The sequence below is a fragment of the Neltuma alba genome, unplaced genomic scaffold, assembly GCF_004799145.2.
Source record: "Neltuma alba isolate B1F8T4 unplaced genomic scaffold, ASM479914v2 tig00011096_pilon, whole genome shotgun sequence".
NCBI lineage: Eukaryota > Viridiplantae > Streptophyta > Magnoliopsida > Fabales > Fabaceae > Neltuma > Neltuma alba.
In genome coordinates, this window is record NW_021635835.1 from 17,737 (window position 1) to 27,426 (window position 9,690).

Sequence of the window (9,690 nt, forward strand, 5' to 3'; positions counted from 1 at the left end):
TTTTATAATTTTAATTTTTCATCCCAAATATTGAAACTTATTTATTTAGGTTTCTTTTAAATAGCTACAAAATATATTAAATACATATTTTTTATCATATAATATAAGTTATCGAAGTTTGAGAGAATATAGAAATTATTTAAATTCATAATTTAAATTTTTTGAATAAAAATTTTGTTAGAAATTTTTATAACTTATTATTTATTTAAAAAAAATAAAATTTTCATTCTAGTTTTTTATGTCTACATTAACTAAATTATTTAATTTTTATCCCAATATGATAAAATATTAAATATTTATTTTAAAAAATAAGAAATTAAGGAAAAGGAAAAAAGATTAAATTCTTTAAAACTTTTTAATCAAAATTTAGGGATTTTGTATTATGAAGGGTAAATTAGTAAATAAAAATAATTTTAATTTAAATTCTAATTAAAAAGTTATCTTTTTAGAATATTCTTAATGAAATTAATAGTTTAAATTTAAGTGTATGTTTTCAAAATAAAGGACAGGTCCGTATAATTAGAGCAAAATCTAGGGGAAGTCAGAATATTTTACTCAAAAAAAAAAAAAGATCAATATAGAGACAAAATATAATCTTTAAAAATTTATTTTTAGTATTATTTTCATTTAAAATAGTTAATATATATTTAAAAATATATTATTTTGATCATGACAGTTTAACTCCGAATTGACTTCGATTTGAACTACTAATCCTTGAACTAGTTTCTCAATCGGTTCAATGACCGATTCACTTTTTAATACCTTGTTATATATACACACATGTTACTTCCTGCTTTTAATATAGGATCTCTTTAACAAATTTGTGTAAATTAAGAAAATTAGTTAAATTAATTATTTGTCAAAAATATATGTTAATTTTTCTAAAATATCATTAAATCATTTGCATTAAAAACTAAAAAGGGAATTGTTGCAAAGTCCCTTAGCATGGGTAACAAAAGGAATAGTTTGAAAAAAATAGATTAATATAGAGACAAAATATATTGAGATTTTACATTTAGAATTCAACTTGATCCCTCAATTAACTCTTGTATTTTGAAATTTATAAGAGTGTGCATGTGTATTTTAAAAACTAATAATAGCAAAATAACAAATGTAATTAAAGAACCTGATTTAATGGATATAAATGATTTAAGTTTTGTCCATCAATAAAAGTAGGTTTTGATTCAAATAATTTGAAGTTAAACTTAAACACATTTTATAGTTCCATTAGTATCAAATGATATAATTTTTTTTTTAACAATCATTATTATTATTTTGAAAATTAAACTTGAACACATTTGATAATGTTTTATCAATATTTAAATTTTAATGTCAAACATTTTATAAAATTACGGGATCAAAATAAAAACATGTGTAAAATTAAAACTAAATGTGTATTTTTGTGATTAATTTACATTGTTAAAATTTGACATGAATGTTCAAAACTAAGGGGAGAGAAATCGGACTTGTTACACATACTGACACATTTGTAAGAGGATAAGACATTAATAGAGTTCAGTCTCCACCTCTGTAAGACTCACATTTCTGGGAAATCATCAGCAAAGAAGATTGCTTTGTTCCAGCTATGACGGAATTAAATAGGGGATGAACAGCACATGCAGTTACTCCTTCAGATAAAGGAATAAATCTGTTCTGATTTTTCCGGTTGTTCACCCCTGACATTTCCTGAACATCCTCCCTGAAAGAAAGTTTAAAACTGGTAGTTAAGGGGGCAACCAAAAAAAAAAAAAGACATGGAGGATACATGGAACTAGTAAATTATGACAGATGAAGATATGTTCATAGGTATGAAAAGATGCCAAGATAAAGAATTCTTATATGTATGTATATGTAATCTCAATCATATTTTACAGCAAGACAATGATTGAGATGAAATATTTTCTTCTTTCCTTAATTTAAGTCCCAATTTTCATCTTTCTTTTGTCCCTAAATTTACGTCCTAATACAGAGAGTTCTAGATGTAGTCAATGCATGTTCCCAAAAAATACCCCTCGCAGAAAATCTGAATTACCTATCCCACCCTTGATATCTAAAAAAATGCACTATTTTTCATGACATTTAAGGGCGAGAATAGAAATAAAAACTAATTTTTACATATCACATAGATTTTAATATTTTCTTGATTTGTGTGTTTTTCAAAATTAAGAGTTTATAGTAAGGGACAGGGTAAATATGAGTTTATCTTCTCAATGTTGCAGTGCCTTACTTGAAATCCACATGGCTTGATGAGCTAGTGCTGGGATAGAAATCCAGGAGATGAATGCCAGAGTCCGATGACGATCCAACCACATAGATCTGCACTTGGTTACAGCATATAAATGCTTATTTCATGTTTTCGTGAGCCTCCAACCAAAAATAAAATAAAATTGCAAAGTCCACAAAATAATTAAGAGGAAAAATGACAAAGAAGACATCTGTAGGAAAATAATAACACTCAGTTGGAAACACGGCAACTTGTAAGAATTGAAAGCCTAATTATAAAAATCGAAAACTCAGTGGTAAATACTCAAAACTCAACCCATTTTTTCAGATTTCTGTGCGTTCTAAAATCTAGAAATTTTATTACATATCATAAACAACAATGCAGTTGTAAATCACGAATCGTGGAAGAGTAATCATTTACAACTTTAGCTTCCAGTTTTTACAATTGTTCTACTGGTTTTTAAAAGTTTATGTTTCCAACCAAGTAGGGGTATTTCGTTCCATAGAATTTCTTTTCTCAAAATCAGAAAAGGATCATGATCCTCAGTTGTCGTTTCATGAATTGAGGGTCCTTAAGTGTCATAAAATACAAAGGAGATGTTAGCACTATGAAGAAAGATTGAAGAGAACAACACATATGCAACAAGAAAAGTAAGTCAGAAATTCTCACCGAACACGTGGACAACCATGAAGGTTTTCTTATATATGATGGCTCAGCTGAAACGTAAGAATCATTTCTAACAAGAATGAACAGTAAATGCAAAATGATTAGATTTCGTGCGGAGGGCGTTTTGATAAACTTCAAAAGAACAACTCAAGTTATGAACTTACAACCAAGCAGGCGGAGGGCAATGAATATGCGTAACTCTGGGATTATAAATATCCAGAACGCCTGACCTACATCAAATTATTAAGGAATATTTAACTAAAATCAGAAATGATGGAAAAATAATTACTTCATAAAATTCAATATAAAGTAGCAAAGCTAGATCTACATCATCATGATATCAAATACACAATTCAAGACAATGCAAGGGCTGTTAAGAAATGGCAACGTTATTTTTATTGAGTGATTCGATAAGTGATAACAATATAAAATCACGAGTTAATGCCTTCATCCTTGATAAAAAATATACTTTCTTCGTATAAAATGATGCAAATTCTCAAATCAAGCACTTTGAAAAAATTATCCTGGTGATGGAAGAACGTCTAGGACTCTAGGCGGTATATAAGGAACAGTTGGCTGTTATAACTAATATTTAGTTCATTTATAACTAGTCTATAAGATTTTAAAGAGAATTTATTTAAGATTCCATAGACGCTAATTTGTTCCTCTTCCTTTCCTTTCTTTTCTTAATTACATTTGAAAAATGCCAATTTCCTAACTTACCAGCCATCATCAAGGTGGAATGCCAACTGATACGGGCAAGATGGATTAAGATTGATGGAGTGTATCTCCTTTGGAAGAACATCTGATTGCGCCTGCACAACAATATTTGTGGTTTAGCATAAGTATGCAAAATCAATAGTTGTGTTGTATGATCCCGGAATCTTATTATATTCCATAACCTGGTGACCTCAGCATTTTCTTTGACCATTAAATAGTTACATTTTCTATAAAGCAGTTTCATGAAAATTGAAATCTTCATTTAGCATTTACTTGTCATTTGTCAGTAAGAACGTGAAACATTAAATAGCACATTGCTGAATGCCGGAACCCCCGATAAGACAAACCGAGGCATTTATTTTTCTCTTGTTATGACCAGTGCATAGCACATTGCTGGCGGATATCAATTCCTTTGTTACGATACTTGTCACAACTTTTCATTTTGTATGTTGATTCAATATCTAAGATGATGTCGATGCTCTGTCAATACATTGCTTCTGCAACGGAGGATCTTGTCTCATTGTTTCTGTGGGCCTTATCACTGCCTTGTAAGGTGGCATAAGGGTGGGACCCACAAGAGCCACTGTTACCACTATAACAAACTCTTCGAGAAGCATGGCAGTGTTCAATCACATCATCAAGATCCAACTGGAAGATCTAGCCAGTGTTGCCAATTTCCTAGGTTCTGACACTGGGGCAAGGCGGATTTTCAACAGGGGAGTATTGATAGAGTTCCACATGGACAGTTGGAGTAACAAAAGGTCTAGAACAGGAGGAAGCAGTAGAGAAGCGGCAATTCAGGACAGCACAAAACTAGCGGTAGTGAGAAACGAAGTGGGAGAGGGAGTTACCTGTGAAGCACGTTGTGGCAGTTAACAGCGGTTATGGAAGGCTTTTAGTCGAGTGTTTAGGCGTATATTGATTCAGTTATTAAGTTAGGGTTTAATTATCAATTTGTACTTTATAAATAGATGCAGCGTTTACATAGGAGGCAGCTTATAATTTGTCCTGTACTGGAGTCTTCATTGGGGTTAATAGAATAATTAGAGTTATAATAACAGTGATTTTCAGACTCAGGCACTATTTATCTCTAATAGCTTTCTATTTTCCTAGCTTAATTCCCTCAGCATATATTAGAGGTAAACTGGCAGGCTGATTTGAAGGGGGTCGTGAGGTATGGTTGTGAGAGACCAGTTAAGCGTTCCGGACCAAAAGGGAGAACCTTTCTTGGCTCAAACATTAAAATGACTTGGACTGATATTGAGCCTGAGGGTAATGAATTCTTATCTTACAGAAACAAGACAAAAGTTATATATGTACAGATTTTAAAATTACAAATCTGTATCAGCCTCGCAGTAATGAGGAAGAAGTGTTACTCCATTTTTATTTTATAAAATGACAAAAATGAGGGCGAGGAGTGTTACCTTCAGAGATTCGATCTTCTCCATCAGTGAAGCCAATTTCAACGATGTCATGGGTGGATGACATGCCTAAACAGAAGTTAAATCAGAATTAGAAAGCTAAATGTTATAAAATACATCTCGCAATTGATTTAGCAAACAAATCAATGCCTCATTAAACCCCGCAACAAAAGTATATTGGGCAAGCATCTTATGCTGCAAAACATGGAACGGGGATGATGTTATTAATACCACAAACGCATAAATTTATGTTCTACAGCAATTAAGATGTCACAAGCTTATATCTAATAATCTATCAACATCCAAAATACGCAAGAGCAAGGAAGTATTTTGATAGAAGTAATATATCTAGCGACATTCAGATCCTTATAAGACTCACGATGGACTGATTTGATTACCATATAAGAAATCATTTGTGTTTCATATAAGTCTTTATCGCAAAACTAAATTTAAAATGTTCAAAACTTGTGGGAGCTGTTGACTTGAGTAGTATGATGTATTCTCTTTCTCACCTCTGAAAGACCTAATTAATTTCAAGCAATATTGTTGATTATATCATAAAGTCACAGACATAAGAACTGACTATGCGTTTTAGCTCGTATGTAATTTGCTCTAGCCACTAAAGGGCCTTGGCTCTTCGCTTCTTTCTGATTCTCCCTTAAATATGATGAATATCAATTAACTATATGTAGTTACACAATCTCAGCTACAACCTCTTTGTGACTTTGGAAAGTAGCAGATGCTCTTCCACCCCGAATATCCCACACGTACACTATACCATGCTTCCCACCGCCAAAAATGATCTGGAATATGGGTAACACTCTGTTAATAATTTCTCAAAGTATTATATATACAGAACAAAATTGAATAAGACATATATCAAATGCTGGGGAAATCCAACCGATATAAGCAATTTCATGTATGTTATCGACTGGAGTTTTGCAAGACCGTCGTTGTGCATTAGTTTTGTTGGGCAATATGAAGGGTGCGTATGGTTCAAAATACCCAGATTCTCAGGACTTCAAAATTGAAATACAAGCTTTGAACTTTGAGATACGCATGCCTACTTCTGGAACTATTTCAACTCAATCTATGTTGGAAAACTTCTAGAAGCATCAAAAGTTGATAAAATCATAAAAAACACAATGATATTGTAGAATGTAGACATAACACTCAACCTGATTTTCTGCATTTAATTGGATGCTGTTAAGCAGACCAGAGGAACTAGATGCAAGCTCGAGACAAGGGGAGCTTTCACTCTTCTATCCCATACATTGATTCCCCCGTGTGTATCAGAAGCAAGTATCCTGGTGAAATAACCAAAAAAGCTTAGAACTGCAGTGTCAGAACTATAATTGATTGGTCTTACTACTATTGGTAATCCTGCCTGGGAAAAACAATTGAAGTGGTCTAAGGAAAATATAAAACAAAAGATCTTTTAAGAGCATACAATCAGTCTATCTCTTCTCCACGACGGGGGTTCATAAGTCAGAACAGATAACTTGTTAACATCCCAAATTGGAAGGAAACGCCTTGGTGCTTTCTTGCATAATGTCAAAAGTAAATGAATAAATAACTTGATGAGTCATGAACGATTAGGATTTAGCAAAAACGGAAAGTCATGTTTCTCAAAGAGATGTAAAGACCCTCAATTAAATATTTCAAGCAAACTATGTTCTCTCTTGAAGCACATTTACTAAAATGAGAGAGATTACAGAGTATGAAACATCATCATAGAATGCTTCGAAACTATTATGATTGTGCAAGAAAGACAATCAAACTAAGGGACAGGAGAGCAACATCCATCATCAGTCAAAAAAGCACATACCATTACTTCTGTTGTTATGATAGACTTATTAATAAGTCAGTTTGATATGAAAACAAGAAAAATGGCAGAATATCTTGTCAACAGAGCCATGTTTAATTACACGTTTAGACATTGTAACTACTAAAATGTGTGGCATTGTATCACAAATTAATTAAGTACATCAGCACACGCAGTTGCTGTCATCTTAATAAAAAAACAAAAGTAGTTTCACTAAATCAAGGCCTCACTTACTCACTTGGAGTCATTTAGCATAAGGGCAACGTCAGATAGACCTTTGTGAATGCCAGATCCATGTACTGTGGCCGTTTGTCTTGTTCTTAACACCTGTATGATATAATTCAGAACAAAAGGTCACAATTGTGATCTGGACATGCTAAACTATTATGACCAATTTGATTGTAAGTTGACAGAAGAAACATGTTTTGATATATGAAAGATATACGTCAGAAAAAATAACATCAATGTCTGCAACATCCAAGAGAAAAGAATAAGATTATATGAGAGAAGGGACTTACTTCAACTGGTTCAGAAGTGATATAACCAACATCAAATATAAGTACTTCATTACTTTTTACAGACGCACAGACAACCTAAAATGGCAAAATATGTAAGAGCCTATGTACACATTAACTTCACAAAGTAAATGGTTCTGATTTATCAGAATAAAACTGAGGAAAGATAAAGTTAAAACCAAAGCCATTTCTGTAATGTGTTAGATGTGATTTGAGTAAATTATCTTCAATCATAATCTTGAATGTACAATGCTGAATAAGAATAAATGTTGACCAAGTCAAAACCTCATCCTGGTTAGTTGGATTCCATCTCACAACATCAAGTTGCCGGTTTAGTGAGAGATGCATTACATGCTTGCTTTCATCTTCTTCCAAGCCTAGCAGGAAAATTAATGAAAGAATAATAATGACTACAGCACAATTGTCTTCTAATGTCCTAGAATGCATGAAATAAAGGATTTGGCTAGCAGAGCATGGACAATTTGTTCCTTCGACAGTATTTTAGAAATTATTAAAAACAGAAAACTGCTAAAGAACTTACATGTTAACTCATGTATCCGGCAATATAGAGATTCGAAATCATGCACTGTTAAGCAACCTGATTTTGTCACAGAGACCAAGTATATTCCCTTGAATACAGGCCAAAAATAGCATGAATGAATCATTAAAGTATTGAAAAAACAGAGAGACAACAGAATAGCAGCAAGAATGTCATGAAATTAACTGCTTGCCTTGCAATAAAAAAAAAAATTCACTTAATAGATCATATCTGTAATTATAGATGCAAGAAATATAATTCAGTTTATGAGAAATTATGGTTAACAAACAATGATCAGCTTGTCAACATCCATAAATATTTCAATTTAGTGTCATAGGCTTCAACGTTTGATCAACCAATTGAAAATTTGCAATGTTGTTCCAATGCTAGTTCAATCAACAATTCACTTCGTTTTTTTTTTTTTGGTCACATTTCGTGATTTCATGATTGCAAAGGTAACTACTTGCTTATACATTACCTTATTGTCAAAGTCTACCGCAGAGATGCCTTGCCTGTTAGAAAACAAACTTAAGTTATTTTTAATATTGAAAATCATCACTGCAGACAACACCAATGATTTAAGCAGTTGAAAGGATGTTGCACATTGATCAGAATGAATTTCATCAGACAGAAAGAACTGGAGACTGACTTCCTAAATGACACGTTGCGATCAATATTTGCCTCACTTGCAAGTCGATGCATCTGAAAAGCGTGACCAAGACATTAGCTAGACATAAATCATGGAAGAGAAAGAAATTAATTTGTAGACTTACTAGAAGGAAACTTCATGACTTTAATAACGCATACATGAGATTGGCAAGGCTGTCCATTTCCATTCACATGATATAAATGCGGGAAAGCCCCAACCTTGACAGAATTAAGCATTGCAGATTAAACTTCAGCTACGAGCAATTTCAAAGATTACAAAAAAAAAAAAAAAAAAAAAGAAGAAGAAGACGAAGAAGAAGAAGAAAGACTAACTTAAAGAGAAACCTAAACAGAATTTGTCGCACCTCAGAATAGGAACGAATTAACAGATCAAGCATCTGGTGTCGGTAACTAGGCTCGAATCTTCCATTTACTTCTACGGACTCCCTTTTCCAAATACGCCTTTCAACCAAAACAAGATTTCACAACAATTGTAGACTACATAAGGGGTCAGTATACGGGGCATCGACCAAATTTATTCGGGAGAAAGTCATCCCGGGAAAATGACGCAGATCACCTACATTGCGGCTACCGCGATGCGTCTCAATGCCGATCTGCACCGTACGTATAATCTAACAGCCATGAATTTGTCACGCGATCTTTTTCCCCCAAAATTAGAGGGGCAGACTATGATATCATAAGGTTACAACTAGAATAGAGCCCACTATCAGGCAAAAAAACAGAATAGAGCCCACTAAATTCATTTTTTTACAAAAATAATAAATAAATTATTATTTATATTTTAATTATCAGCATACAAAATAAAAATTTCTTAAAAATATAAAAATAAAAATAATATTGAGTCTAGACCATTTAAATAAAATTTATATTAATACAATTTAGATATGTGATAAGTACTGTCTTGATGAGCATGAGCCCATTTATTACCAAATCAAGTTACTTGAAACAATGCTCAAGGAGTAAACTTTTGATATCCCTTATCAAACAAAAGAAGGTAAACTTTTTATATCACTTCTCTTTAATTATTTGGTGGAAGTATTAACTAGGACTACACAAAAACCGGGTTGGACCAGGTTACATCCCAGTCTGAAGTATGGTCTAAAAAATGACCG

General features: G+C 32.5%; 1 pseudogene; it reads right to left on the reverse strand.

Annotated features, from left to right (window-relative positions):
- Positions 1-1,375: 1,375 nt before the first annotated feature.
- LOC114761225 (uncharacterized) lies at positions 1,376-9,200 on the reverse strand (annotated as a pseudogene).
- Between the last annotated feature and the right edge of the window lie 490 nt (positions 9,201-9,690).